The sequence below is a fragment of the Cheilinus undulatus genome, linkage group 19, assembly GCF_018320785.1.
Source record: "Cheilinus undulatus linkage group 19, ASM1832078v1, whole genome shotgun sequence".
Taxonomy (NCBI): domain Eukaryota; kingdom Metazoa; phylum Chordata; class Actinopteri; order Labriformes; family Labridae; genus Cheilinus; species Cheilinus undulatus.
Genome location: NC_054883.1, coordinates 11855790 through 11882397, shown reverse-complemented (window position 1 = coordinate 11882397; position 26608 = coordinate 11855790).

Sequence of the window (26608 nt, the reverse complement as noted above, 5' to 3'; positions counted from 1 at the left end):
TAGATTTTGCTGAGGGCCAATCAAAATGCACACCCCTGATCCACACCATAATGACATGCATTTCTAAGGATGGTTCTGACACTGGTAAAGTTTTTGGAGGCCAGTGCTGACTGGTATCCATATCAGAGGTTTTAACAATGTTGGTATATGTATTAGATTCCCATGTACTAGTGTACAAATCAGATACAGTAATGGACGACTACAGACTGGAATCTACAACACCAATTCCAAAAAAGTTGGGGCACTGTGTAAAATGTAAATTTGATTAGAATGCAATGATTTTAAAATCTCATAGACCCACATTTTATCCACAATATAACATAAACAACATATCAAATATTGAAACTGAGACATTTTACTTTTTCATGAATATCATCTCATTTTCAACTTGATGGCAGCAACACATCTCAAAAAAGTAGAGACAGGGTCATGTTTACCATTCTATAGCATCCCATCTTCTTTGATAGTAGTCTGTACACATCTGGGAAGTAAAGAGACAAGTTGCTGAAGATTAGGAAGAAGGATGTTGTCCCATTCTTTCCTGACATATGATTCTAGCTGCTAAACAGTCCGGGGTCTTATTTGCCCAAATCTTTCATTTTATGATGCACCAAATATTTTCTGTTGGTGAAAGGTCTAGACTGCTGGCGGGTCAGTTCAGCTCCCAGACTCTTCTACTGCGAAGCCATGCTGTTGTGATTGATGTAGTATGGGGTTTAGCAATGTCTTGTTGAAATATGCAAAGCCTTCACTGAAAGAGACTTTGACTGAATAGGAGCATACACTGCTCCATAACCTCTACACACTTTTCAGCATTCATAGAGCTTTCCAGATGTGTAAGCTATCCATGCCATAGGCACAAATGCAACCCCATACCATCAGGGATGCAGGCTTTTGAACTGTGCACTGATAACAAGCTATATGGGCCGTCTACTCTTTAGTAAACTGGACACAGCATCCATGGTTTCTGAAAACAATGTCACATTTTTATTCATCTGACCACAGAACAGCTTACCAGTTTGTCTCAGTCCATTTTCAAATGAGCTTTGGTCCAGAGAGGACGGCAGCGTTTCTGGATCATGTTCACATATGGCTTCTTCTTTGCATTATACAGCTTGAACTCACATTTGTGGATGGCACTGTGAACTGTGTTGACAGACAGTGATTTCTGGAAGGGTTCCTGAGCCCATGCAATGATTTCCAGCACAGAATCATGCCTGTTTTTCATTCAGTGCCACCTGAGGGCCCCAACATCACGAGTATTGACTTTTGGCTTTGTCTTTTGCGCACAGAGATTTCTTCAGATTATCAGAACCTTTCAATGATATATTGTACTGTAGATGGTGGGATATTCAATGTCTTAGCAATTTCATACTGGGAAACATTTTTCTGGAAGTTTTTCAGAATTTTTAGTTGCATTTTTGTGCATATTGGTGAACATCTGCCCATCTTTACTTCTGAGAGGCTCTGCCTCTCCAAAATGTTTCTTTTATATCCAGTCATGTTAATGATATTTTTCCAATTAACCCAATTAGTTGCAAAATGCTCCTCTAGCTGTTTTTTTTTTTTTGTTTGTTTGTTTTTTTGTTGCCCTGTCCCTACTTTTTTGATATGTGTTGCTGGCATTAAATTCAAAATGGACAAATATTTTTCATGAAATGCTAAAATGTCTTTGTTTCAGCATGTGTTATGTTCTATTGTGAATTAAGTATGAGTTTAAGGGATTTGCAAATCTTTCCAGTCTGTTTTTATTTACATTTTGCACAGTGCCCCAACTTTTTTAGAATTGGGGTCGTATTGGAGGCCAAAACTGATGATGTCAGCACCAGAGGCTCCACCAATACTGGTTTCTATATCAGAGGCCTAATCTGATACCTGTACTGATAGCGTTTGTTCATGCAGGACAAGGTAGTCATACGCCCAGCCATGATCAGCTAACGGCCAGCTGGTGCAAATTATCACCTCCCAGCTCCCACAGCCAATCACAGCTCTTTATCTCAAAACAGAGGTGTATTTAGATAGACGTACAGTATTTCTCATAATCCTTGCTTGCAGTAATGCTGATGCACTGCGCTGCTGCTGCTGGCAAAGCTTAACCTCCTCCACCCCAGCCTCCTCCTTTATAGCATAAATCTAGTTGCACCCTCATATTCAGAGTCATGCTAATATGGATTAGTTGCAACTGAACTAATTTTATTGTATTCAATACACATTTTCATAAATGTAGCTATTCATATGAGGATTTCTAGCCATGGTTAAATGTATGATGAGAGAATTCCTGACTGTAATGAGGATTATTCTGACTGATTTCTGAACTTGAGGTCAGTTCTAACTGCCAGGAATACAATCAGTACTGATAACTGGTATCAGTACTAATATTGCACATATGCCTCTATTGGAGGCAGCAATTAAACTGATATTTAAGTCTGAGGACCATTTCAGTATTGGGGGTTGTGACAGTACATACAGTGTATCTGTGCACATTGATCCAGGTATGGCTATGATGATGATACTGATTCTGGTGTCAGTGCTGATATTCATAATCAGAGGCAGATGATAGTAACTTTATTGATCTCTGTACAGCTCTTAATTACTAAACCTTCTGTTGATGCAGTTTAAATGTCTCAGCAGCCTCCAGTAGGGACTATTTTTCCTCAAACTGTTAGGGGAGTGTTTGCACTCTGTTAGGTGTAATGTTTCTCATCAGAAGTAGAAAGGAACTGCTTTCAGTGGAGACAAACTCTCCCCATGAAACATTTGGAAACATGTCTTCCTCAGCTGCAGGGTTGTGAGGTTGCACATGGAAAACATTAAGCTCTTTACACATCGAATAAGGACGGGCCAATAAATGTCAGGAATTTGAGAAAAGCGGGGCCAAATCAGACAGAGTAGGACTCCATCAACTTACCTCCAATCTTGGCGTTGCATTTATTAAGAGAACAGGCATTCCTCACCACATCCCACCTTGCAGTTTTTTTCTCCTGTCTGCTCTGTAATTAGCTCAGGCAAGCTATTGTTTCCATGACAGCGAGGGTAAGCGAGAGACAGACAAAACATAGCCGGGGAAATAAAGAGAGAACGTGGAAAATGTGGACCAGGTGGAAATTTTTGGACACATCTATAACACAGTAATGAGACATTCACAGTTCACCTTGCAGACTCTCAGTGGCACTCCTCTGTGGGCTGAATGGAGAGCAGTGGGGATGGAGCTGCAGAGAGTGAGAGAGGGAGAAAAAAAATACCTTTAAAAGAGATTAACATGGTGCTGCAAAGAGATCAGGTGACAGAGCGAGAAAGGCACATTAAAAAATACCACGTTGATGAGATTGAATGTGTCAGCTTTAATTTGGGAGACTTTGGCTTAGCTCAGGCTGCAGATGATCTGCTCCATACTTTTGCTGGATGGCGTCCAAATCTGTCTCCTTGGAGGAGTTACTGGGCCATGGGACTTTGTCCAGACACCCTGAGGGAAGCAGTGAACACCACAGCACTTCAGACGAGTTCAATGTAGTTGGATCTTTTTAATGATCAGATTCAAAATATCTCTTTTTATCAGCAGCTGAAAGGTTGGCCAGCTGCTCTGGTGGGAGAGCTTTTCAAACCTGGTATCAGATGGTGAATTATGTTATTTTATGACACTTTCTGCAAGTTTGAACACTTTATTGTGGCCCAAAGTTGGTCAATTTTGACAACTAATGGTACAGAGGTGCCTCTAAACTTCATTTTAAGCATCTTAGCAAGAATCCAACCTCTCTTCTGCTTCCTGTTCCCTCCTCCGCCTCTTCAAACAAAGTCTAAAGCACTTCAAGTTTACTTCTCCTTCTTTAACTTTGAACAGACTGCCTCATAAAGTTGTACTTACCAAGTGACCATTTTTCTGCTCATCCCTCAGCTCTGAGATTTACGGGGGGTAACATCGTCAGAGTGAAATCATAGGTCTACAGATGTTTTCAAGATGTTTTTTCTGTCAGTTGCAGATTATCCCCTGTAGCAAAATCTCATTAAAGTGCAATTTACAGAGCTGCGCTGATGTTGCCATCAACCAAAATTAAAGGCATTAATTTTTCAAAGAAGTTCACCGAAGTCCTCACAATAAATGATGTAGCACTTTGTATGAAAGATTTGCCAAAGTATTATTTTTTCGAGGAAGAAATTAACTGGCATTAACGGAGCGAGGGGATTGGACATAGGCTGCGAAAAAAAAAATAGATGTGCAAATGTGGCCATTTAGTCAGAGCGTGTCGGTACGGAGACATGCATATTAAGGCTACCATGCTGGGACAGATGAGGGAAGAGGGAAATATGAAACCCTGATGGAGGTTATGACACAGACACATAGAGAGAAACGTGTACACTGGAGGGCTGAGGCGCCTGCTCTGCAAAAAGTTTGAGTTTGGAGCAGGAAAATTGGCCTCTATGCAAAATTTAGAAAATGTTAACATCAGGATGAAGGGATAATTTTTATTTTCATTTGAAAATTAGTTGTTTTGAATTTTTAGAATTTATTTTTGATGGATTTATAAATTAAAAAGCTACCTCTAATGATTTTTTTTGTCAATACAAACAATTTGCCTTAGGTGTAAAAGCAGAAGGACTTAAAAAATATTTCTGCTCCTAAAAATATTATAAAATGACTGCCTTGGTTGAGCTTTGATAAATCAAGGCTGTAGATTTATTTTATATTTATTCTATTTTATATATGTTAAAAATCAACTTAATATTCAAGGCCCTTAAAGTAACATTTTTAGAAATAAAAATGGAGTCAAATGAAGCTAAATTAAACTATTTATTTTTTAAAGATGTTAAACAATGGACATATGCTTAGAATATTCTCATATTCCATCGGACTGCACTTTTTACAAAATACTTTGGCTGCTTGTCAAAAGATTTTATAGCAAATAAAAACTGTATAAGCTGATCTTAATTTAAAATGCTTTATAGAGGGTATAAAAAATAATCATGATAATAATAATGATAGGAAAATATCATTATAGTAAAGGAATGAAAATAATAATGACATTAATAAAAATAACAATAAAAATAATAATAATAGACAAATATTTCACTTGTTATTAAACTTGTAACGAACTCTTCCATGTTACATGTCGGTGACTTATCACTGAAATTAAACTGACCCAGGCCGGATTTTAATAAAACAAGCTGTACATTATAAGTCATGACTGATCACTCAGTGGACATCGAGCGCGTGCAGTCCAGCCTCATCTTTTAAATACATTAAAATTAATATGAAGTGGTGTGTGTGCGCTGCGGAGAGCTCGCGCTCCTCTGAGCTGTGCTGCAGCAGACAGCAGAGCTGTGATTTATAGTGATTAGGAGGGTGTCCTCCTGCAGACCACGTCGGGGACATAAAAAAGTAGAGCATAATATTGTATAGTCCGATGATTTATGTTCCTATTTATGATTCGGAAACGGTGCAATTAACATTGGTGGGCTCGCGGTCTGAATAAATGCAGCCTCGCGTGGAGGCCTGTGCTCAGCAAAATGACACGACACTTTAATTAAGTCGGTTTAAAGATGTATTATTAGTGTATGATACTGTGAAATATTAGTGCCCATTTTTCTTAGTTTTTCCAGAGAAAAATGAAACTTTTTTCCTCCAACAAAGAGAGGCGCGAGCGAGGACAGGCCGTGATTTCAAAGTAAAAGTCCGCCTGCGCAGAACAATGTAAGGCGGATATAGGTTTAATGAAGTTAACTGATGAAAAAGATGTCCCAGCATGCCGCTCGGAGTCTGCCCGCTGCACTGAATGTAGGCGAAAGAGCAAGTCGCGGCCCTTTCTTGTGTCTTGACGCTCTCTGAGGCACTTGTTTTTGTCCTCAGTTCACACCGCCGGGCCGGGGCCTCACGCCAAAGCCTATCAACTAAATATCAAAGATGCAGAGTCGCGGATCCTTCCACTCTGCATTTTTACCTTATTTCCTCCGATCCCACCTGCTGGCTGCGGGTTAAGTTATTTAAATGCAGCGTCTATTGGGGAGACTGCACACGCTCAAAACGCCATTGTCTTTCCCTCTTCTTTTTTCACCCTTTCATCTTCAAATACAGAAATCATTTGCAAGGAAATTATAGGCCTCGCGAGGGCAGGTCTTTTGCATACTAATTTTGTTAGACTTACCTCCCGTGGTCAATGTTCGATGTGACCATTAGCGAGAGCACTAGAATTTATTTTATTCGATTGAAAAGACAGTGTTTGGAGTAATGTGGCGGAGGCACCTTATGCCAGCTTGAAGATAAATGGCTGTGAACTGTCTTTGTGTGAGGCTGGACTCGGGCCTGCAGCAGGAGAGCTGGAGTGGAGACTTAAAGAGATTTAAGGAAAACACGTGGCCTTTGTGCGGGTACAATGGCCTCCTCATCAGGTGCCTCTTTAAAATGAGAGAGGCCTCCTTTTTTACAAAATAAAAGCATAACTGTAAACGGGAGATCAGCCCTCACATTACTGACCTTCATATCTCTGTGCCTGATAGAATTACACAGGCCCGTATTTCTGCTCAAATTATTTTTTTTTAAAGGTGAAAGGAAATATTTTTTACAAGCTAAAAAATAAACACCTCTCCCAGCTTTGTAAAAATGGAGCTATAAGCTGAGGCAGGAGAGATTTTTTACTGTGGTTACTTTAGGGAGGGGGGAGGAGGGTTTGAATGGCAGAAAAAAAGAGGGGGGGAGGCAGGGGAGGAGGGGGGGAGATGGCTTCAAAAGCTGCTTACCAGCAGGTGGCGGCAGCATAACGTTTGAGCAGCCCCACCCCTTCAGCTTATGGGCTGTGTATGGACTCCTCTGCTAATATTGACAGGTGTTTTATCCTGCAGCTCAGGAGGAATTAAAACCATCAACATGTCTGCAAATAGGATATTATTGATTATAGAGGAGTAAAATGAAAACATAGCCTTGTGGTTTATCATAAAGGTTTGCTGTTTGTGATCAGAAATGGTCCAGAGACCTTCAAAATTAAACAGCCTCTGATTCACTGGCTGACACCTGCACAGACAGGAAAGCCATCAAGGTCCTTTGTGATGACTTTTCCCCCGGTGGTCAGCTCCCTTATGTGCAGCGAGTCACTCGCAAGATGAATCACACGATGCATTTTTAATTTCCCCTGCATGGCCCTGGTCCAGGACTCGCAGGGTCAGATGGAAATGAGCTACCGGACAGGCCGGCGACATCAGCCGACGAGGTGCTGCGGCACTTAAGACATGATGTACGACGGTCATTACTGGAGGCAGGTCAGGAGGGAGTCCGGGGTCATTTTCCTGCCACAGAAGAGAACCAGCCGAGGAAAGGCAGGAAAGTGTCTGGCCGGTTTAGAAAATCTCTTCAGAGCTTCCATCGAGGGCCCCTGATGGGTGAGCGGTCCCTCAAGACAGCGAGGGATTATTACCCATCCTCACCTCTGCTCTTTGTTCTTGTACTCTATTGCGGCTGCAGCACTTGGCACCACTCTCTTCTCTCAGAGTTGCATCACAAATAATGGTTTGACATATGTGCTACTTATCAACACGTCTGTAGACAAGTTGGCAAGTCACACATCTATTTTTGTTTGAGGTCGGCTGATTAGTGGTGAGGCTTCGGGATGGAGCGTGTACGTGTCACTTGCACTCTTCCTGCACAGTTCGAAGCAGCGGCTAATTACCAAACATCTGACGGCCTTTTTCTTTGATTGAGAGCTTGACCCTTGCCTCCATGCATGTGTTGTGAACGGAGCGTCTTTGTGAATGTGCTCCAGGGGTTGCGCTCGGAGCCAATGCGAAGCAATCCTGGGGCCCTTGGTGTTTGTGTCTAGTGTCACAATATTTGGGCTATCAGACGGTGCAAACAGATTAGAGCAAAGCAAGGTGTGAATGTCAGTGAATATCACCACATGTATCTCTGCTCTGAGATTCTCTTATTATGAGGGATTCAAAATGAAACAAAAACTGCCAGACAAGTGGAAAGTTAATTGCATTCAAACCTGGTGTTCCTAAAGCAAAGAGAGGACCGTGTGTCAAGGAGATTAAGAAGCGAATCAAAAGGAGGGAAAAGAAATAAGCAAAATGAAATAATGTGCCGGACCACCTCTTGAGCGAGTACAAGCGTGACATCTGTGTCAGATGTTGTTAATTAATGTCGGTATGTTCCTCACTGCCACTTGGCTTCCTGTCCTAGGTACAGGGCAGATCCTAGAGAAGAAGTGGGGGGACAAATGTGTGTTGTGGGGGGATAGAAACAGCAGAGGTAGGGGGTGTTAATCCCACTCATTATAATTCCAGTCTGTGGTCCGTCTTGGGAAAGTGACTACAGGGGCCTACCGCCGCATCTTATCAATATGTATTTCCCCTTCTTCACCTCTCAGAGTGGCCCCTGACTGCATGGTGGGTAACTAGGTCTCTGTCTGTTAATGATTATCAATGCAGGACGCATGATGCAAACCTGCGAAAAAACAGATTTGAGGTGTGCAATGCAAAATTCTGAACTGCCTTAGAAGCATGGATGCAGGCTCATTGCAGGGTGCAACAAGAGTACATAGGGGTTGACCTTGCATTACACACTGTAAAAAGATGTAATGTAACTAGGGCAGTCAAAATTAAATGCATACTTTATTCTCCCTTTCAATGCACTTTGTTTAAGTCACATCAGTATCCTCCTGCAGCCACAGTGATGTAAAATATACCCACCACTGCTCCTTATGTGTCATTTCACTTTAAAAAACTCAGCTCAGTGGACAAGTCAAACATTTACCTTTTAAAGCCCTCCTTATTTGATAGGGGTCTGAACATAAAACAGAGAAAAAGGTCAGAAGTCTAACACGGGATTAAATTATGTATAGACTTGTTTTAGAAGTAAACAAACTGTGGCATTAGCTTTGGCTAAAGGTAACATAGCTCTGCTGGCTACATAATTAACATTACTACATAAGCTAATGTAGCTATTTTTGCTTAAGTAATGTGAACTTTAGCAAACATACATGTAGCTATGTAGATAATGACCTACATGAATGTGAGTGTAGTTTTAGCTATGTTAGCAATGTAGCTACTTTAGCTGCATAGTTCTAGCTAAATTTGCTTAAGCAAAGCAAACTTAGCAACGCAGAAGCTACATAGCTGATCTGTGAGCTTTGCTTTAGCTACGTTAGCTGCGTAACTTGGTTATCTACATAACTTGCGCAGCTAACAGAGCTATGTTCGCAATACTTGCTACGTTGGAATGTTTCATGGAGGACAAGCTTTTTTCCTAGAAGCAGACTGTTTACGTGGCTTTAATAAAAGTTTTGGAATCAGGTTTTACAGGTCCAGTTTTTGACTTTTAACTTTTGGCATTCTAACCCTTACCCTAACCCTTAACATAAGTTAAATCCAGTTATATTTCAAAGGTTTTAGCATTTATTTCTACTCTGAGATCTACAGTGTCTCAGATGAACTGTCTGGGAGAGTGGCCATCAGAAATGAATGGTCTGCAGCTAGACTGTCTTGCCTTATATCACTTTTCAATCCATGACAAGTTCCTTTTTCCATGATTAAATTCATGTTATAATATTTGATCTACTTTTGAGGCTTCTATGTATCCAAACATGAAGCCACTTACCCTTAGTTTAACACAAGCCAAGATGATACAAAACAGTTTTAAATGCAAAATCGTGGGATTTCAAAATGTGATAAAAAATGATGCAGTTCATAGGATTTGTCACAGAAATGTATTAATCAAGACTAATGACTTTAATGGTTTGACAGCCCTAGCCGTTATATTATGTGATGATAGAGCTCATGTTATCTAGCTAAAAGGTGAGGAAAGCAGGAATAGATTTAAAACAAAGATGTTTTCTGGGCCTTCGATTTCCTTTTTTCGTAATAAATAGAAGTGCAGGCATGAATTTAACTCTAATGTACGCTACACCCATTAACAACATATAAAACATCTCACTCAGTATTAAATCCATCAGCTGCGTCACTAATATGTGTTTTCAAGTTTTCTCTCCAGCATTTTCTCACTTTCTTATTTGCAACACAATCAACCCTATGTCAAGTTGTTGTACATTTTGTCCTGTCTTTGGGGAAATCAAAGACTTTAAAGACACTAAATTATTTTTAATGCTTGCACAAAAATAATAGGCCATTTTCTAAATGATGTGCCATGCTGGTGCCTGGGATCATCAGGATGCCAGTTTTGCCTCCCTGTTGATCGGCTAATTTGAGACTGAGCGCACCTGGTGTGTCTTATTGCGTGCACAAGTGCCGAGAAATGGCACTCCATCCTAGCGGGTTTGGTTATTTCCATGCAGAGCGGAGGTACTGACGATGTTAGCATTAACGGGCCATTAAAATGAAGAAGGATGAAGTCACTGCCACAGAAAGTTGCTGCGCCTTGCTAAATGGGAAACCAGATTTGGGCTACGATAAAGAGGAAGCGGAGCTTTCAACATGGCCACCATGTCCTGTAATGTTCGGCGTTTATAAGGCCTCCACTGTGAGGGCCTCAGATTAATGTAGACAGGAGCGTGACTGCAGCGCTCTGAATGGACTGCTGTTGGGACCCCATTGGGGCTTGTTTCAGAAAAGCATTCCTGGTGGTAAAAGTGGAATAACTATGACATGCAGATGTTAGAAGCATCTAGAACTGTCCTGCATCCAAGGGAAGCTTTAAAAGGACTACGGTGGGTGATGGTTATGGTTCTTCTATTGGAGTATATCTGCTGTTTATCACTTCCACCTGCCTCGTTCAGAGTGCTGGGGCGTCTTGGCGGCGACTGCTTCCAGGGGAGCATCAGCAGCTTATCTTTTCAACAGGTTTCCAAGATGTTGTGGACAGCGAATCAGGGCAGGCTCAGAGAAGGAGAGGAGGAGAGCGCAGTTTGGGGTGGCGCCACACCTCAGCACTAATTTCAGGGTTAGCAGAACGCCCAACAGGAGTACAGCATTGCCATGGAAACTGTTAACAGCTAAAAGCACCGTCTACAATCTGAAAGGGGCCCCAAATAATCAGCCATCACGGCACAGGGCAGATTATAGCAGCCTTTTTCCAACACAGAATATTTAGACACACACTTACATGCTTTTTTGACCTTGTTAAACATTTTATTTTATTTATACAGCCCTATAAAAGCAGCAGAATCTGCTCCACATGTAATACAAGCAAAGTAATACATTTCTAATCCTTTTTTATTCAAGCTCAGTATAGTTTTCATCTTCAGATTGTGCACAAATGCTCCCATTATTTAGCATTCATGTGCTCTCACAAAGTAATAAACCCGGCACAATAGCTTTTCTCATTTATTCTTTAGCAGATGCACTCTGTAATAAAAACACCGTTACATTTGCTTTCCAAACCAACCAAGCAAATTTACTCTCTCAGCGTCTGTCCTCAATATTGAAATGATTCTTTTACCCGGGCGTACGAGTGATATAAAAAGCGAATGAAGTACATGAGAGAGGGAGCGATAGTCAGTCAGGGGCGACCACATTGTACTTTCCATCAGGATCTAGTCAATTTATCAGAGCAGAGATGTTATTAGCTTCTAGATAGCTGCAGCACGAGCATGTAGGTATTTTCCTCCCCATCAGTCTCCTTTATATTTTTAGCTGTTTTTTATGTGAGTACAATGGCCTCAATATCAAACATTTTAAATGATGCTTGAAATACCAGTCACTTGACTTTGATGTCACAGGCAATTAAATCCAACCTTACCCCTTTTCCACCGTTAATAACAGCAATCTCGCCCGGCCTAGTGCCTAATTAATATGTGCTATTTGTCACTTTGCCTTGACACATGTATATCAAAGTGGGGGTGGGGAGAGCAGCTAAAGCAGTGAGGAGGTGGTTATGGAGGAGGAGGGGGGGGGGTAGTAGGAGGTGGAGGGCAGTGGGTTGGAGTGGTATGCTGGGCTTTCATTAGCTGGCAAGGTAGCGCTCCTCCTCTTCCTCATCTCCTCGCTGCTAAGTGAGCGGCAGGTGTGATGTTGTTTATTTTATAAGGAAGAAGAAAGAAAAAGCAGGTAAGGTGCAGCACAAAAAAGGCAGGAATTGTATCAATTTAGAGACAAAAACTGACTGTCACATAGTATATTAGGATTTAGGACAGGTACGCTCATAATAATGCTCAAACATTGTGACTATTTTAATATGGAATGGCACATTTTTACATTTTAATGTTGGAAAGAAATGTTCACATCATCCAGCATAGTTTAAACATACATATACTTCAACTATGGGTCAGCAAAACCATAATGACAGACTTGCTAAACTTAATATCACCAATTATACTGACTAGATGCCTGGCAGGTAAAAATGATTAAAACTACTATTTAAATCCAGTCAAGACTAATCAAACTTTATTATTACAGCACATTTCAAAACAATGGGCTTCACATTTAATCAGTCAATCTTCCTTTAAATGACACTAATTCACCCTAAATGCTTATTTATACTCCAGTTTTGTACAATAGTAGTTCCATGGATTTTAGACAGTACAGTTGTCACTGCCCACATACTTAAGCACATTTAAACATTTGTTTTGCTACCCCGACTGTTTGCCCCTTTGATAACCCCTGGTATTGCTTTGCTTGGTTCATATCCATAAGATTTAAGAGAAGTGCAGAAATCCTGATGAAATAAGTGAAGAGTATAGATGGTAAGCCCTGTCCCTATCCATGTTCATTTAAAAAGAGCATAAAAAGCTTTAAAGGATATCTTGGTATTTTAAGTTTGCCTGTATAAGGTGGTGGTTCCCAAAGTGGGGGTCGGGATCCTCTGGGAGGTCATGAGACACTGAGAGGGGGTCACCAGATGCCGTCTAAAAAACAAAGACTATTTTTAAAGGATTTCAAATTGCATACTGTACCCATTTTAATAAAATATATGCATAAAATGTGTTAGATATGGAATAAAATATGGTAAATGGGTGAGATTTGTGCTGAAATTTCAGTACTGTTCAAAACATTCTTAAAATGTGAGGCTAAGACTACTCTTGAATATTCATGGCTGTATATTGCCCCTTTAAGCATGACACGATTGGGAAAGCTAGGCTATTCAGCACTAACCTATCACACCAGATGGACTGTATCATCTATCCATTGCATAATTAAAAAAATGCTCGAAAGGTGAATGGAGGAATGTTCTGTCTGTCACATTCATAATGAGCCAATCAGAGTTACGAGACAGAGTGACGTTGACGTAGGCGTAACTGTTCTGCTGACAGGCTACCGCTGCTGTAGGTTGTTAATGGCGGAGCTTCTCGGTGAATGAAATTGATGCCAAGGCTGGTCGGGAGACATGCGTAAATGTCTTCTCTGACAAACAAGCTTTCAGTGTGGCTCTATGCTCTGTTTTAAGAAGAAATGTGGTCCATTTTTGATTAAACTGCTGCTTTCCTACAGCTACATCCAAGCTAACAGCTACTGCGGCAGCAAACACTGGATACACAAGCAAACCCTGCATGAATAGCTTTCAGTGTTGCTCTCTGCCCTTGTTTTAATAAAGACTTCTTGTCTAGTTCTGACAAAACTGCCACTGTGGCTACGTCTGAGCTTATCACTCAAGCCATTCAACCACTCACACAGCTAACCCTTTCCTCCTGTAACTAACACAAACTCTTGCCGAAGCAGGTCAGCAGAAGAGGGATAAAATCTTTCACATCATGCAAAGCTTTTAGTGTTGTTTTTATTCTTTATTTTACACAGAAATGTGGTCCAGTTCTAGTAAAACTGACACAATACTAAAGCTACATCCAAGGTAATCACCGCACTGGAGGCGGCCATTGCAAACTGCTTCAAGTACAACTAAACCCCGCCCACAGTTACCACCCTGTTCTACTCAAATGATGCTGATTGGTCCTAACAGTGCTCGGTTCAGCACAAATGTTGTGGTTTGAAGCTTTTCTATATGGACTTGCCTGATGACAGAGATGGAGTCTGCACAAACCTATCTGCTTTGCAAGGTTAATACAGCACTACAGCAAGGTCCAGTTCCTCTGTGTAATTTAAAGAAATCAGGCGTGAACAGCTTTATTCAAGTCTAGTCACAAATTCTCTTTTGGACTGAGGTCTGGGCTTTGATTTGGCCACTCCAGAACTTTCACTTCTTTCTGTGTAGCTTTCGCTGTAATCTTCAGTTCACTGTCTTGCTGGAAAATAAATCTTCTTCCAAGCTGTAGTCCTCTTGCAGACTGAATAAGATTGTCCTTCAGGATTTTCCTATATTTGTCAAATTCATATTACCCTCTACTTTTACATGCCTTACAAGGCCAGCTGCTGAGGAGCATCCCCACAGCATGATGCTGCCACCACTGTGCTTCTCAGTGGGGATGATGTGTTTGTGGTGAAGTGCAGTGATTGGCACCTTGTCTGATGGCCATAAAGCACCATTTTGATCTCGTCAGACTTCTGGCAAATTCAAGTAGAGATTGAATGTGTTTTTTTTTTTTTCATCAGTGGCTTTCTTCCTGCCACTCTCCCATGAAGCTTTGACTGGTGAAGAACCTGGGCAACATTTGTATGCAGCCTCTCTCAACTCAGCGGCTGAAACTTGTAACTCCTTCAGAAAAGTCATAGGTGTCTTGGTGGCCTCTATTGATAGTCTTCTTCTTGCATGGTTACTCGGTATGTGAGGATGGCCTTATGTATGCAGATTTACACACGGTGATGAATTTAACTGAACTCTGGGTAGTTCTGGGCCTTGAAATTTTTCTGTATCTATCCATTGTGTGACTTGTAGCAGTGAACAGATATTGCATCGATAGTGTATATTTTATTTTCATAAGTTCCACTCGGCCATAACATGGTGAGTTTGAGTTATGATGCTCCTGTAAGCACTGATGAAGTAATGTTGGGTTTGATTTCGCCTTTGGGGTTGTCCTGCAGTTCTCTGGCTGGCTTTGTTATCAAAATAGATGCCTAAAAATATTTCAGTCATTCCCTATGATTGTTTCTCACTACACAAGAGAGGGCCTCATTGGTTTTTGAATGGTATCTTCAGAATTTTAATACAGACCCTGCTACTGTCTTTATGTAAGATGTCCGTTAAAGCTCACCTCGCCATAGCTGAGTTAGGGTCAGGGGTTAGGGCTGGGATTAGGTGTAAAGCAAGAGTTTTCAAGGTGTAATGTAAAGCTCAGATTGGGATACTGAACTGAATTATTACCACCATATTAGGATCTTTGGCATTTAAAATATGCAATAGCTACTAAAATATGTCCATCCAGTCCTGATTTATCCTTTGAATTAATATGTGCTCCTGAGTCTGATTATTTTTGCATGTAATAGCACAGTTTTACATGTTAATTCAGGAATGACAATCTTCATTTCTGTCTGTAATTCTGCGCCTTTTAGGAAATCATCATCCTCCACTGGAGTTTGACTGTAGCAAAGCGGGGCTTATAATTAGGCCTGTCTGTGTGTGTATTTGTTTTATGTGTGAGTGCATGCATGTGCATTTGAGCACATGCCTCGTCATTGCCAGTTTCCACTATGTGTCTCGGCGGGTGGGAGGGCAGTGCTGCAACGTTTGCAATGAAATCAATGATCCATGGTTCTTTAGATGTGACCAACAAACTAAGTTGTCATCTCGCTCTGAAACAAAAGGGGTGACGGGGGAAAAACTGAGAGCACAGCACACTCTGGCTGCTAATATTGCAGTGCAAACATGCAGGGTTTGATGCCAGTGCCGCTCTCAGTGGGGTCAGCAGATGAACATTCATGCATATACATCCACACTGTACATCTCTGTCTAAGCCCCCGTCTCTGCTCGCCTCCCTTTCCGCCTGAAACCCTCTGCCAAACGCCACCAGACTCTCACATCTGTGCCGAAAATGAATTGTATCCCAGAGCCCTCTGAGTCAAGGATTCACTTGTAAAGAATGCAGTTTTATTGGATGAACAGACTAATGTACCATGCAATGTAGTTGCACTAGCATTTTATGCCACATTGAAAGAGTCAATTAATTTGCATAATTCAAACGAGCACGAACTGCCTCTTTGAAGGCATGGCTAGGCATCTTGGCTGGTCGCGTCATCTCTTCCATTTCTGATAAATTAATCATTCCTGCCATACAATTAATTACATTTATGACAATTTGAACCTTTGTCCCCACCCACCGGCCCCGGCAATTTTACAGCCAGGCTGCAATATCAGAGCATCCCGATGAAACCCCGGTGATTTAGTGAACACCTTAACAGAGAGCCCACGCCTAGGGCTGAATAAAATTAATATTTTGTTTCCCATCTGGTGGAATCAGCAGAATTAATGAGGGAAGGAGGCCCGTAGCTACGCAGAATCCAGGGATCAATCTGCCTCTCTCCGCTGGTTGCTACTCTTTGCTGGAGGTGTGTGTGGAATAAGATGGGGGGAGTAAGAGGCGGGTGAGACGAGGGAGATAGTGGCTTCTCCAGCGTGGGCTTCCGTCAGACACAATGCACTATAGTGATCACTACTGTAAATGAGTGATTACAGCAGTGCCAGTCACTTCCTCACAGCCCTGACAGACAGCACAGCTCCTCACCCACCTCCACCCGACTGATTAATTTTCAGCCGTAGCGTCCCGTCTGTCTGTCTTTGCCTTTTGTCACTTGTTTACAGCCTCTAATTGAATTGCAGCGGGGCAAATGTCTTGGAGCTTCGCTGGCGTTACAGTGACGATTGTGCTGTGGCAGAGAGAGGGGCGAGTTTAGAGCGAGGAGCTCAGCATCTGGGCTGCATGTGGTTCCTGTCGCCATGGGGGTGGCTGGGGGTCAGAGTTTTTTTTAACGCTGTCAAAACAGGAAGGGAGGAATTTGCAAACTCTAGTCACTGTTTATGTGCTACAGGAACAATTTAGATGTTTCTGGCTCACGTTATCTTATTTTACTTTAATGGAAAAGAGCCATGACTGATCTAATTTGCTAATTCAGCTTTATTTTTAAACCTTATATTTACTTGTCTTTAGGGGAGATGGCATTTGATCTTAAAGAGTATGGAATGGAGGAAGAGGGACAATGGCTAATTTTGTTTTGCCTAATATTCCCAGATAAATCAGGTTTTTATTCCTAATTTTGGATTGAAAACAGTTTGATTCTGTTAAAGCATAAATAAGAGGACTTAAAACTATGCAGATTGTCCAAGTTTTTATATGACATTTATCTTGAGACATTTCTAGGCCAAAGTATAAATACATTTCCTACAAAATGCCTGTTTTCTTACTTTCTATGCTTGCAAGAATAGAGGACTCACACTGTCTCTCTACACTCAGGATTTATGCCTATTTGTTTCCTTCGGTCAGATAATTTAATTTTTAAGTGGATGTGTGGTTCTGATGCTGCCAAACTGAGAGAAGGAAATATGCAAAATCATTGATTGCCAGAGAGATTTTATGGATTTTTCAAGGTCAGTGGGGTTTTTTAAGAGCATTTCCAGACTGATGGTGGTTTGTTAAAGTCAAGGCAGAAACACCATTTTTTTTTTTAAATTAATACTTTATATTTCAGAACCAGATATTTTCGCATTACACTTGAGATATATGTGAGATTTAGACTGAAATAAAGAATTGATGAAGACATAGAAGTAACCTCTGTGACCCAATTTGTCAGTGAAATCTATCAGTCATGAGTAACAAAGAGGAATCACAGGGTGACTCACAATGCCATATGATCTAATAAATTATTTATTTGACATTTATTTATCGAGGCATTTTAGCATTGTATTTTTTTTTTTTTTTTTTTTTGCTTTTATTTTTTAAGATCATCTCCTCCAATATAAGTATTTCAGTTTTTAGATGAGTCAAATCAAGGTCAAATTTTATTTATACAGCACATTTCATTCACAGGGCAACACAATAGGCCTCAAATCAAATAAATCAATTCATCCTTCTCTTTTATTATAATCCTTATTCATTTAAACATTATCTTCTTTACAAAAAGAGCAGGTCTTGACAATACTCCGTAATATTGTTTTCAAACATTCACTAAGTGGCGATGCACAAATAGTTCTCCCTCATTCTGGTATGTCCATGTTACATGCTTCTAGTAATTATGCATTACGATGGACTTCATCATCTAGATGGTGAAACAAAACTACATATGGTCACAAATAAAATAACCTGAATGTCAGGTAGATACCATACAATACGATATGATGTAAGATACAATATGATACATAACTATACAAAGCACACAGAAAACCTGTATTAAATTCTCATTTTTAAACATTTCAGGGTTAATTTTAACTCCTTAAGTGTCATTCTAACTCCATTCTGAGTGAAATGGCCTTCAGGGTTGGAGTTACCTGACAATGTTAATCTATTCAGTGTTAGTCCAAATCTGTAGACAGTCAATCTAAGCTCTAAGCACTGCCATTTCAAATCTGGGGTGTGGAGTTTTCCCATAATACCCTTGGGCAAAGTGTTGATATGTGTTTTAGACATTGCCTGTTGTGTAGTGATCACTGCTAGGATTCCTTTGCTCATGTTTCTGCTGCATTACCATTTTTTTATGTTAGATGCTTCTGCACCATGAGTGAAGCTATCCACCGAGTTAGTGACTTCCTGCCTGTGGAAAGAGTTGGTGTAGAGGAAAGGGTGGTGAGCTGATTCTCAACAAAGGATGTTTCCCAACCCTGAGTGTCTATCTTTGCTCCATCCTTACCAGAAAACACCTGACTCTGTCACAACAGTACAAAATAAAATGTTTTATTGTGAAAATGCATTGCAATGGGTCAATTATCAAAGTTGCACCCAAGGTAAAAGGAAATAGGGCATTGTCATAAAATCCATTTTAGCAATATTTCCCATTTTTTAGTAATAAATAACTATTTTACACTTTACAGTGTTAATGAGGAGACCACTTGATTGACTGAGAGTGTACATTTCTAACACGACAAGAAGTGTTGAGCTAAACTAACACTGGTGTTTAGAAGAGTCAATTTTATTACTCCAAAGAATGAGACTCAATTAGTGTTAAGGTACCAACTCTCCCAAAAAAGCCAAATCACCAATAAAGACACTACAAAAGCATCAGAGTTTATTCCAACAGTGTTAATTTGATTGCACAGATTTTGCTGTGCATTACGAGATATGGTATGATACAATGCAAAACAATGATGCAATACAATATGAGACACAATACCATAAATTGCTACACAATACTAAATAAGAGAAACCATCTACAACATGAAGTTATTACTATATACAATAGGAGATACAACACAATATTAGACACAATACCATAAATTACAATACAATAAAGCACTAACACTGATGCAGTTAGGGGTGTGAATCACTAGTGGCCCCACAATACAATATTATCACGATACATATGCCATGATTTGATCTTATTGCAATTAAAACATTTTGCAATACACAGAGTATTGCGATACCATATATTGTGATAAATTGCTATCCATACCATTTTTTCAACTGTTTAGCTGATTTAGCATTAGCCTTGCCGTCATTTTTATCATATCACTGCAGCATTTTATTTTCATGCGGCACTCCTTGCACACCCCATGTGTCATTTCCAAGGTTATTATAGTTACTAAACTATATAAATAACAGAAACTAAAAAGTAAAAACCATTTTAGTGAACTGAAACTAAATAAAAACTAAGCTTTCAAAAAACAAATACTAACTAAAACTAAATTCTGTGCTTAGAAAACTAAAATAAAAGTAGAGATGAAATCTCCTTAGTTTTAGTCTTTGACAGCAGCATAATGACTGACATGTATGCCCAAGCCTGGAGAGAGTTAAATCCCCTGATTTGATTGGATACGATTTCAGACAATGTTAACTTTTGGTCTTAAGTTGTATAAAAAAATCAAAATTGAAGAAATGGAATGAAAAGTGATGAGCCCTTTTGGGTCTCACCCCTGACAGATATCTGATGTTAGGGAAAAAGATAAAACTAACACTGAAACTAATAAAACTAAACTAAAACAATGCATTTTTGCAAAGTAAGAAAAAATAATTAAGACTAAACTGAAATGTAAAAGAAAAGGTAAAAACAAAATAAAAATGAAAACAAACAAAAAACCCAAAACTATTATAACTTTGGTCATGTCCATGTTGTTTGTTCCCTGCTTGCATTCCTAATGTCCTTTTCTGGTGCTGCCATATTGGTTGTACTTACTTTCTCCTGTTGTATTACCGTCACCTGACATGCCAGAGGGGTTTGTTTCACACATCCATCTGGAAAATCTCTCATAGACAGTGTTCTTTCTAACCGGGCCCGAACGGTTTAGACGGGAGCTTTGCAAGACGGAGAAACACAGAAACTGGCGAATCCATCTGCTTTGCAAGGTTAAGACTTCAGTTCATGTTAGCAATTCATTTGAAAAAACACCAACACTCGCAGAAGATACAATACGATATATAGCTGCGAAAAATATCGCAATACTATGCTGTATCCATGTTTTCACTCACAACTAGATGAAATACACTGTGAGATACAATACCATAAATTACATTACAATACTAAACAGAGAAATGATATAAAATATGAAGATATTACTACATACAATAGGAAATACGATACAATATGAGGTATGATATGATACTTTACAAAATAAGATATGATATAATACAATACCATATGATGTGATAATATGATAGAATATGAAATACAAGAAATGATATGAGAGGATACAATACAAAACAACATGAGATATGTTACAATACAACACAGTTCTATACAATATGATGCAACACAATAAAAAACGATGCAGTGTAATAGGATACAATACTTAACAATATGAGATGAATAAAATTCCCTGCAATATGATTGATGTAATAAAATAGAATATGAGATAGGGTCAGATGTAATATACAGTATAACTGGATACATACCAGTGACATGGAGAGTCAAACTGGCAGGGAAATCTAATTAGAGTGCTCTATTGTATTAAATGAAGATATAGATATTTGGTAATGTTAATTTCGTAATTGTTTCACATGAGTAGAGGTGGTTATATGTTGCCCCTGTTGTCTTTATAATAATAAAGAGTTTAAATCCAGGCAAAACTTTTTTCTCTTTCTACTGGTGTCTCATCCATTTGTTCATGAATGTCCTTTAAAAAGTTCATCATTGTGGGTGTTATTACCCCAGAAACCTCATTTAAACTTTTCCCTCCTTCAAATAATTTTAGTTCAATGCAGCATGACTCCAGCTGCAGACGAACACACACAATGGGCCTGTGCGAGGAAAAAAGCAAAGACATCACACGTTCATTTCATTTATTCATTTGTAGCTGAGATGCATTCAGCACCCTGGTCATCCATTTAGCAGAGAAATAAGAGAAACAGAGACAGAGAAAGCACTTGTATGACAGAATAGGCACTCACATGGTGTCATCCAATCTGGGCACCCCATTACCTCCTTCTTCTGCCCCGTGTGAGTCTGTCTGTGTCTGTGTGTAAACTCCCCCCCGTGTCCGCCTTGCTTGCTCCATGCGGCGTTTTTGCCGCCTGGAGAAGGTGCGAGTCGTCTCTTTGAAGTATCACTTCAATTACAGGGTTTAACCCCACAGGTCAGCCCTTGATTATTTACACAAAGCTGGTGTAATTCTGCTGGAAAGCCCTGCCTTTGCCATGAATACAAAGCCGGGCCCCATTCTAATGGAATGAGTTTCAGATCAGCACTTGTCCTGTCCTGACCCGTGTCTGATGGGGGGGGCGTTACGTTCGGAAACATTGTGCACAACTTTGATTATGTTGTGTACAAACCTTAAAGAAAAGAATATTTCTTAAAGTTACCCAAAGTTACATAGCATAAGAGTAGTAGGAATAAGGATAGAATTAAAGGGCCAAATGTGTGTTTTTACACCGATTTATTTTTGAAAATGTTGAATTTGTTGATATTTAGTACAATGTTAGTGGGGGAAAATGTGGGAAATTTCTCTTATGATCAGCTGAGTCTGTTTGACTATTATCATATGTTTCTTTTCGCATAAATCTCTGGTAATACTCAGCAGTATCATACTTATTACCAACTCAAAATACATAAAATCATAATCCCTCTGAGTCATCCTCTGGTTCTGACTATGGTGGGAGTGGAAACCGAACGGATACAGCCTTATATGGTGAGCATTTGTTTGGCAATATTGTACAGACATTTGCCGACTGTTGCTCATTTGTTGTATACAATTTGACAAAAAAACTGCAAATTAAAAAAATGCAATGATTTTTAAAAATGGCCTTTTCGGAGGTTTATGCTTGAACCCCCTCCCCAGGTCAGACGAGGTCAGCATGATTTCCTGAAATTTGGTCAGAACAAGAATGGAAACCTCATGATTTATTCCCTATTAAACAGGATTTTAATTCCTATTCCTAGTAGTGTAAGGATCCACATGCATGCCTCTAATTTATATGGACTGTTTTTAGACTGAGATAAGAGCTCAGTTGAGACATGCATGCAATATTTTTGGCACATATTTTGGTATACACAGCTTTATAAATTCTATTTTCTCCGTGAGTAGGGGTGGCTTTGGCGCAACAAGAGCCACCAGGCTGGGGAAATCAGACATTGATAAAGGCATGCACACTTGGACATCCATAAACTCATGCAGTCTTAGACATCCGCCGACCTATAAAAGAGTTACTTTTATTTTAACTCTTCATCTATGGCCCCACTAAACACGCCAAAGTGATGATGTAAGAGAGGCGATCCAAGCTCTAACTTCTCTTTCAGTAACACAGGGCGATCCTACAGCTCTTTGTGCACCGCCCATGTCAGTTGCTTGCTGTTTCTTTTTGATAAAGGTATCTTTTTAATGGAGTCAATCTCTCTGTCTCAAGACGATCTGATTCAAATCTCAATTCACAGGCTACGATTTGACTCACTGACAATTCATTCATTAACTTTTTGCTTTAATAGAAATTTTAAAAAAGGGGAAACCGAGATCATTTCATAATAGTCATTTATAAAAGAGACTAAACCCCAGGCCTCCTGTTTGGTTTTTGTTACACATATGCCCAGGTGTCTTCCTTTGGCCGTTACTTGGAAGATTAATATTAAAATGAGTTTTTACTGGTGCATACGTTTTTGTCCTTCTGTACTTGTAACTTCCTTGGCATTATTAAACATGATAACAGTAAAAACGAAATATCAAATTTGCCCAAGATACACAAAGCTAATTTAAAAATCAAAAGAATATTTGGATAGACAGAGCTCTGTGTGTCTGCTGGTAAAGGAGAATAAAGGGTTATGTTGAAAACTGAAAAATAACAGCTTTACATAAATTAAATGTTCTCCTTTCATAATTACTCTACATGTCACCATTGCCTTATCTCCTCTCTCTGGATCTGACTGTTCCTGATTGTTTTTGTTCTTGAATTAATTCACTGAAGATCATCTCATCTCCAGCTCAGTGAAGTCCTCTCTGTTTAATATCAATCAGTGGGCTCAGACGTATTGATTATGTCACCAAATCAATCAGTCTGGTTAACATGTTATGGTTGTAAACCCTGTAAATAAACGGCTGTTGTTACAGTGATAACTGAGGTTTCCCCCAAGTTTTATTAATTTTCAAGTCTGTCTGTGCTACGTTTAGCATTAGCATCTTAGGGCGCACTCACACTAGGCCATTCGTACCGTGCCGTATTCTAACTGTGCTAAAGCCCATTTGACCCCTTCCCCTGTCCCCCCTTTGGCCCGCACTCACACTTCTCAATGCATCCAGGCCTGAGCATGGATACGTCGAGCGCCGACGTCATCACACAAAGCATCCACCATTGATTAACTCATACCTGTTGATGACTCAGTATACATAAGTATTGTTTTTTGGCTGTAAAATAGCAACAGGTTTATATGACATCTGATCAGACACCAGAATTATTTCACCTGACCTGGGATCAGTAGCTACAGTAACTATACACAGCCCAGTGAGAAGAGAGAAAGCAGTTCATAGCGGAGAATTATCGTTTACAGCATGTAATCTTGAGCCTGATCAGAGTTCCAAGCACTTCTACTGAATGAAACCCAGACTTTGTAACTTGTATGGGCCCCTACAGTCATTCCTCTGCATGTCTGTGAGCTATCTGAATCCCCGTGGCATTCCTTTATGCACCATGAACTGCTATCTCACTGTAGAATTCTGGATGCCTGCTGCACCAAACATAGTCCCATGTCATAGGGCAGCCTGTGTTCAGAGCAGGATTAAATGTTCAGTTAAAAGGTTTTTTTTTTCCGTGACAAGAGCAAGTTTAACCATCTGATGAGAGCTGGAAGTGAAAACGCAACAGCATTAATAAACGATGTTCCGTTCAACCGTCAGCAACCACGACCACAGTTTCACTTCTTGATAACATGAAATAGAATTGAAGATAAGTTAATTCAGTAGATGATAGTATGGCATAATAATTTTATAATAGGAGAGGGTAAATCAGCCACGTGATTAACCCCTGCACCCACTTGTCCGCGTATTTGGCACTCTCCTTTACGCACAGAGGATGAAAGGTGTGTGTTATCCTGTGAGCTGCTGTTTCTGGCTCAATCAAGGGAAGAAGCTTTATTTCACAAACCAAAAAAACTCTCAGAGGTTAAAGCCTGACTTTGCTAGAAACTGGTCAGAAATGTGGACTGGACTGGTATCCATTCAAATGAGGTCATAGTGGAGCTGTGTGAAGTTTAATTCTTCAGTTCTTATAAAATCTTAACTTTTTGAAATACAATGAGACAAAATATATAGTTCTGGCTATCTTTCTAGAAGAAATCCTGCTGTCTCTAGCATGCAGCTGCTGCCGGGTGTGCTCTCTGAAGCGGGTCCTTTTGTTGTTGCTTCACGTTACGTCACATTCCTGCGCTTGTGCTTCTTCATTTGCACCGGTGCCGTGCCTAGGCCCACCTCGTCCTTCCGTGTCAGGACCACGAAGCTTGCTGCGCCAAAGCACGGAACAATTGCACTCACACTGGCCAAACATACCAGACTTTAGGCTGAAACGGGCCCAGGCACAGTATGGATGGCCTAGTGTGAGTGTGCCCTTAGTTGAATTTTAGCTCTGCCATCTCAGCGGGTGAGATTTGTTAGCTAGTTCTTAATCACTTTCCTCTAAAGTGTACAGATGGGCAGACATTTCTAAAGTTATCCTTTCTTCATATTAAGTCCACATGACTTGATTTCTGAGGTGCAGAACTGTACGTTTCAGTGATGACCGGTGAAACACATCTAGCTACCTAGCTAGTACAGCTAACATAACTCTTGTTAAAGGTAAAAGGTCACAGTGGGTGGTGTGAGATTGCGGACGCTGAGCCAGAGCATGGTCGAGCGGGCTGTGAAAACAAGCAGCAGAACCCCTGGTAACCAATCATTAACATTAAAATGGATTAAAAGACCAGTTCATGCTTCAATTTTACCAATCCAGGGCTCTACGGACCAATGACCTTTGACATTAAGATTGGTTAACCGGTCAGTTTCGGATTGTCTTTACACCACTCTATCTTTTCATTGAAAAACCGAACTCGTATTGATAGAGAACACCTGTTTTAAAAGTGCCAATGCAAAGAATGGGGAAGTGATGACAAAACTTTGTAGGCAAAACCTGAACGTTTGCGTCATATGGGTTCCCTAAGCAGTGAGCCTGTGGTATTTTTCAATGTGTTTTTGGATCATTGCTGAAAATAAGATATGTCCAGCAAAAGTTCATAAAACTTACATTTTTTTGTTTATGAAGATAATCTTCATAAATAATATAAGCATCGTATTTAGTTTGTAAATATAATTGATGAAAGTTAAAAGCTAATGTCATGCTATGTTGAACTACACAACATCATCTCCTGGGTGTCTGGTGTGAGGTTAAGAGTGAGGCAGGCTCAGTTGCCGCGTTGATGACATATAATGGCCCTGACAAACGCTGTAGTCCTGGTTCACTGCCTTTTAGCAACCACCTTTATTAAGATGCAAAAAGGTATTAAATTAAATAGTGGGGCACTTTTCAGATGTATTTTATATTGAAGAAAAACATTAAAATGTCTTAAGCTCATGTTCACTACAGACCTTATTTGTGGCATTTCACCTTAAACTCAGTCAGAAATCCCATAGAAATCTAGACAAGGGAACCTGAAGAGGTAAAATGCTAGCTCACTTCTGCGTTTTAGGCATAGACCTTAGAAAGAATTGGACAAAGCCTGTGTGACATCAGCTGTCTGCTTACAACAGGCGGACTCCAGCTGTTTCTCCAACTGCAAACTGTTAGACTGCAAAGTAGTGTTACATTCTTTAATAATTTGCTCTTTAAATTCATAAATATTCTGCTGTATATCTACATGCAATCCTTAGAATGATGCAAAATGTTTGAAATTGTAATCATATCTGAAATTTTCTGATAATATTGCATTATCTAGCCTCTAACAACCCCCACTTTTGAAGTGCATGGGGATTCTGTATAAGTAGTCCTGTTTTGTGCTGAGATTTTTTTATTTTTTGTGAAGTTAAAAGGATTAAATCATCAAATAATTCAGATTAGTGTCCCTGCATACAACCTTATCAACCTCTACCCTGCACCCTCTTATGGCTCGACTGTTAATTTCCCATAAATTATTGTATAGAATATGACTAACTTTGTGATGATTGTAGAAACTTTTGCAGAAAATTGAAGAAGTTATTAATATTTTCTTGTGTTGTATCAGCATAAGAAACAGTTAAAAACATTCCTGGCAGACATTA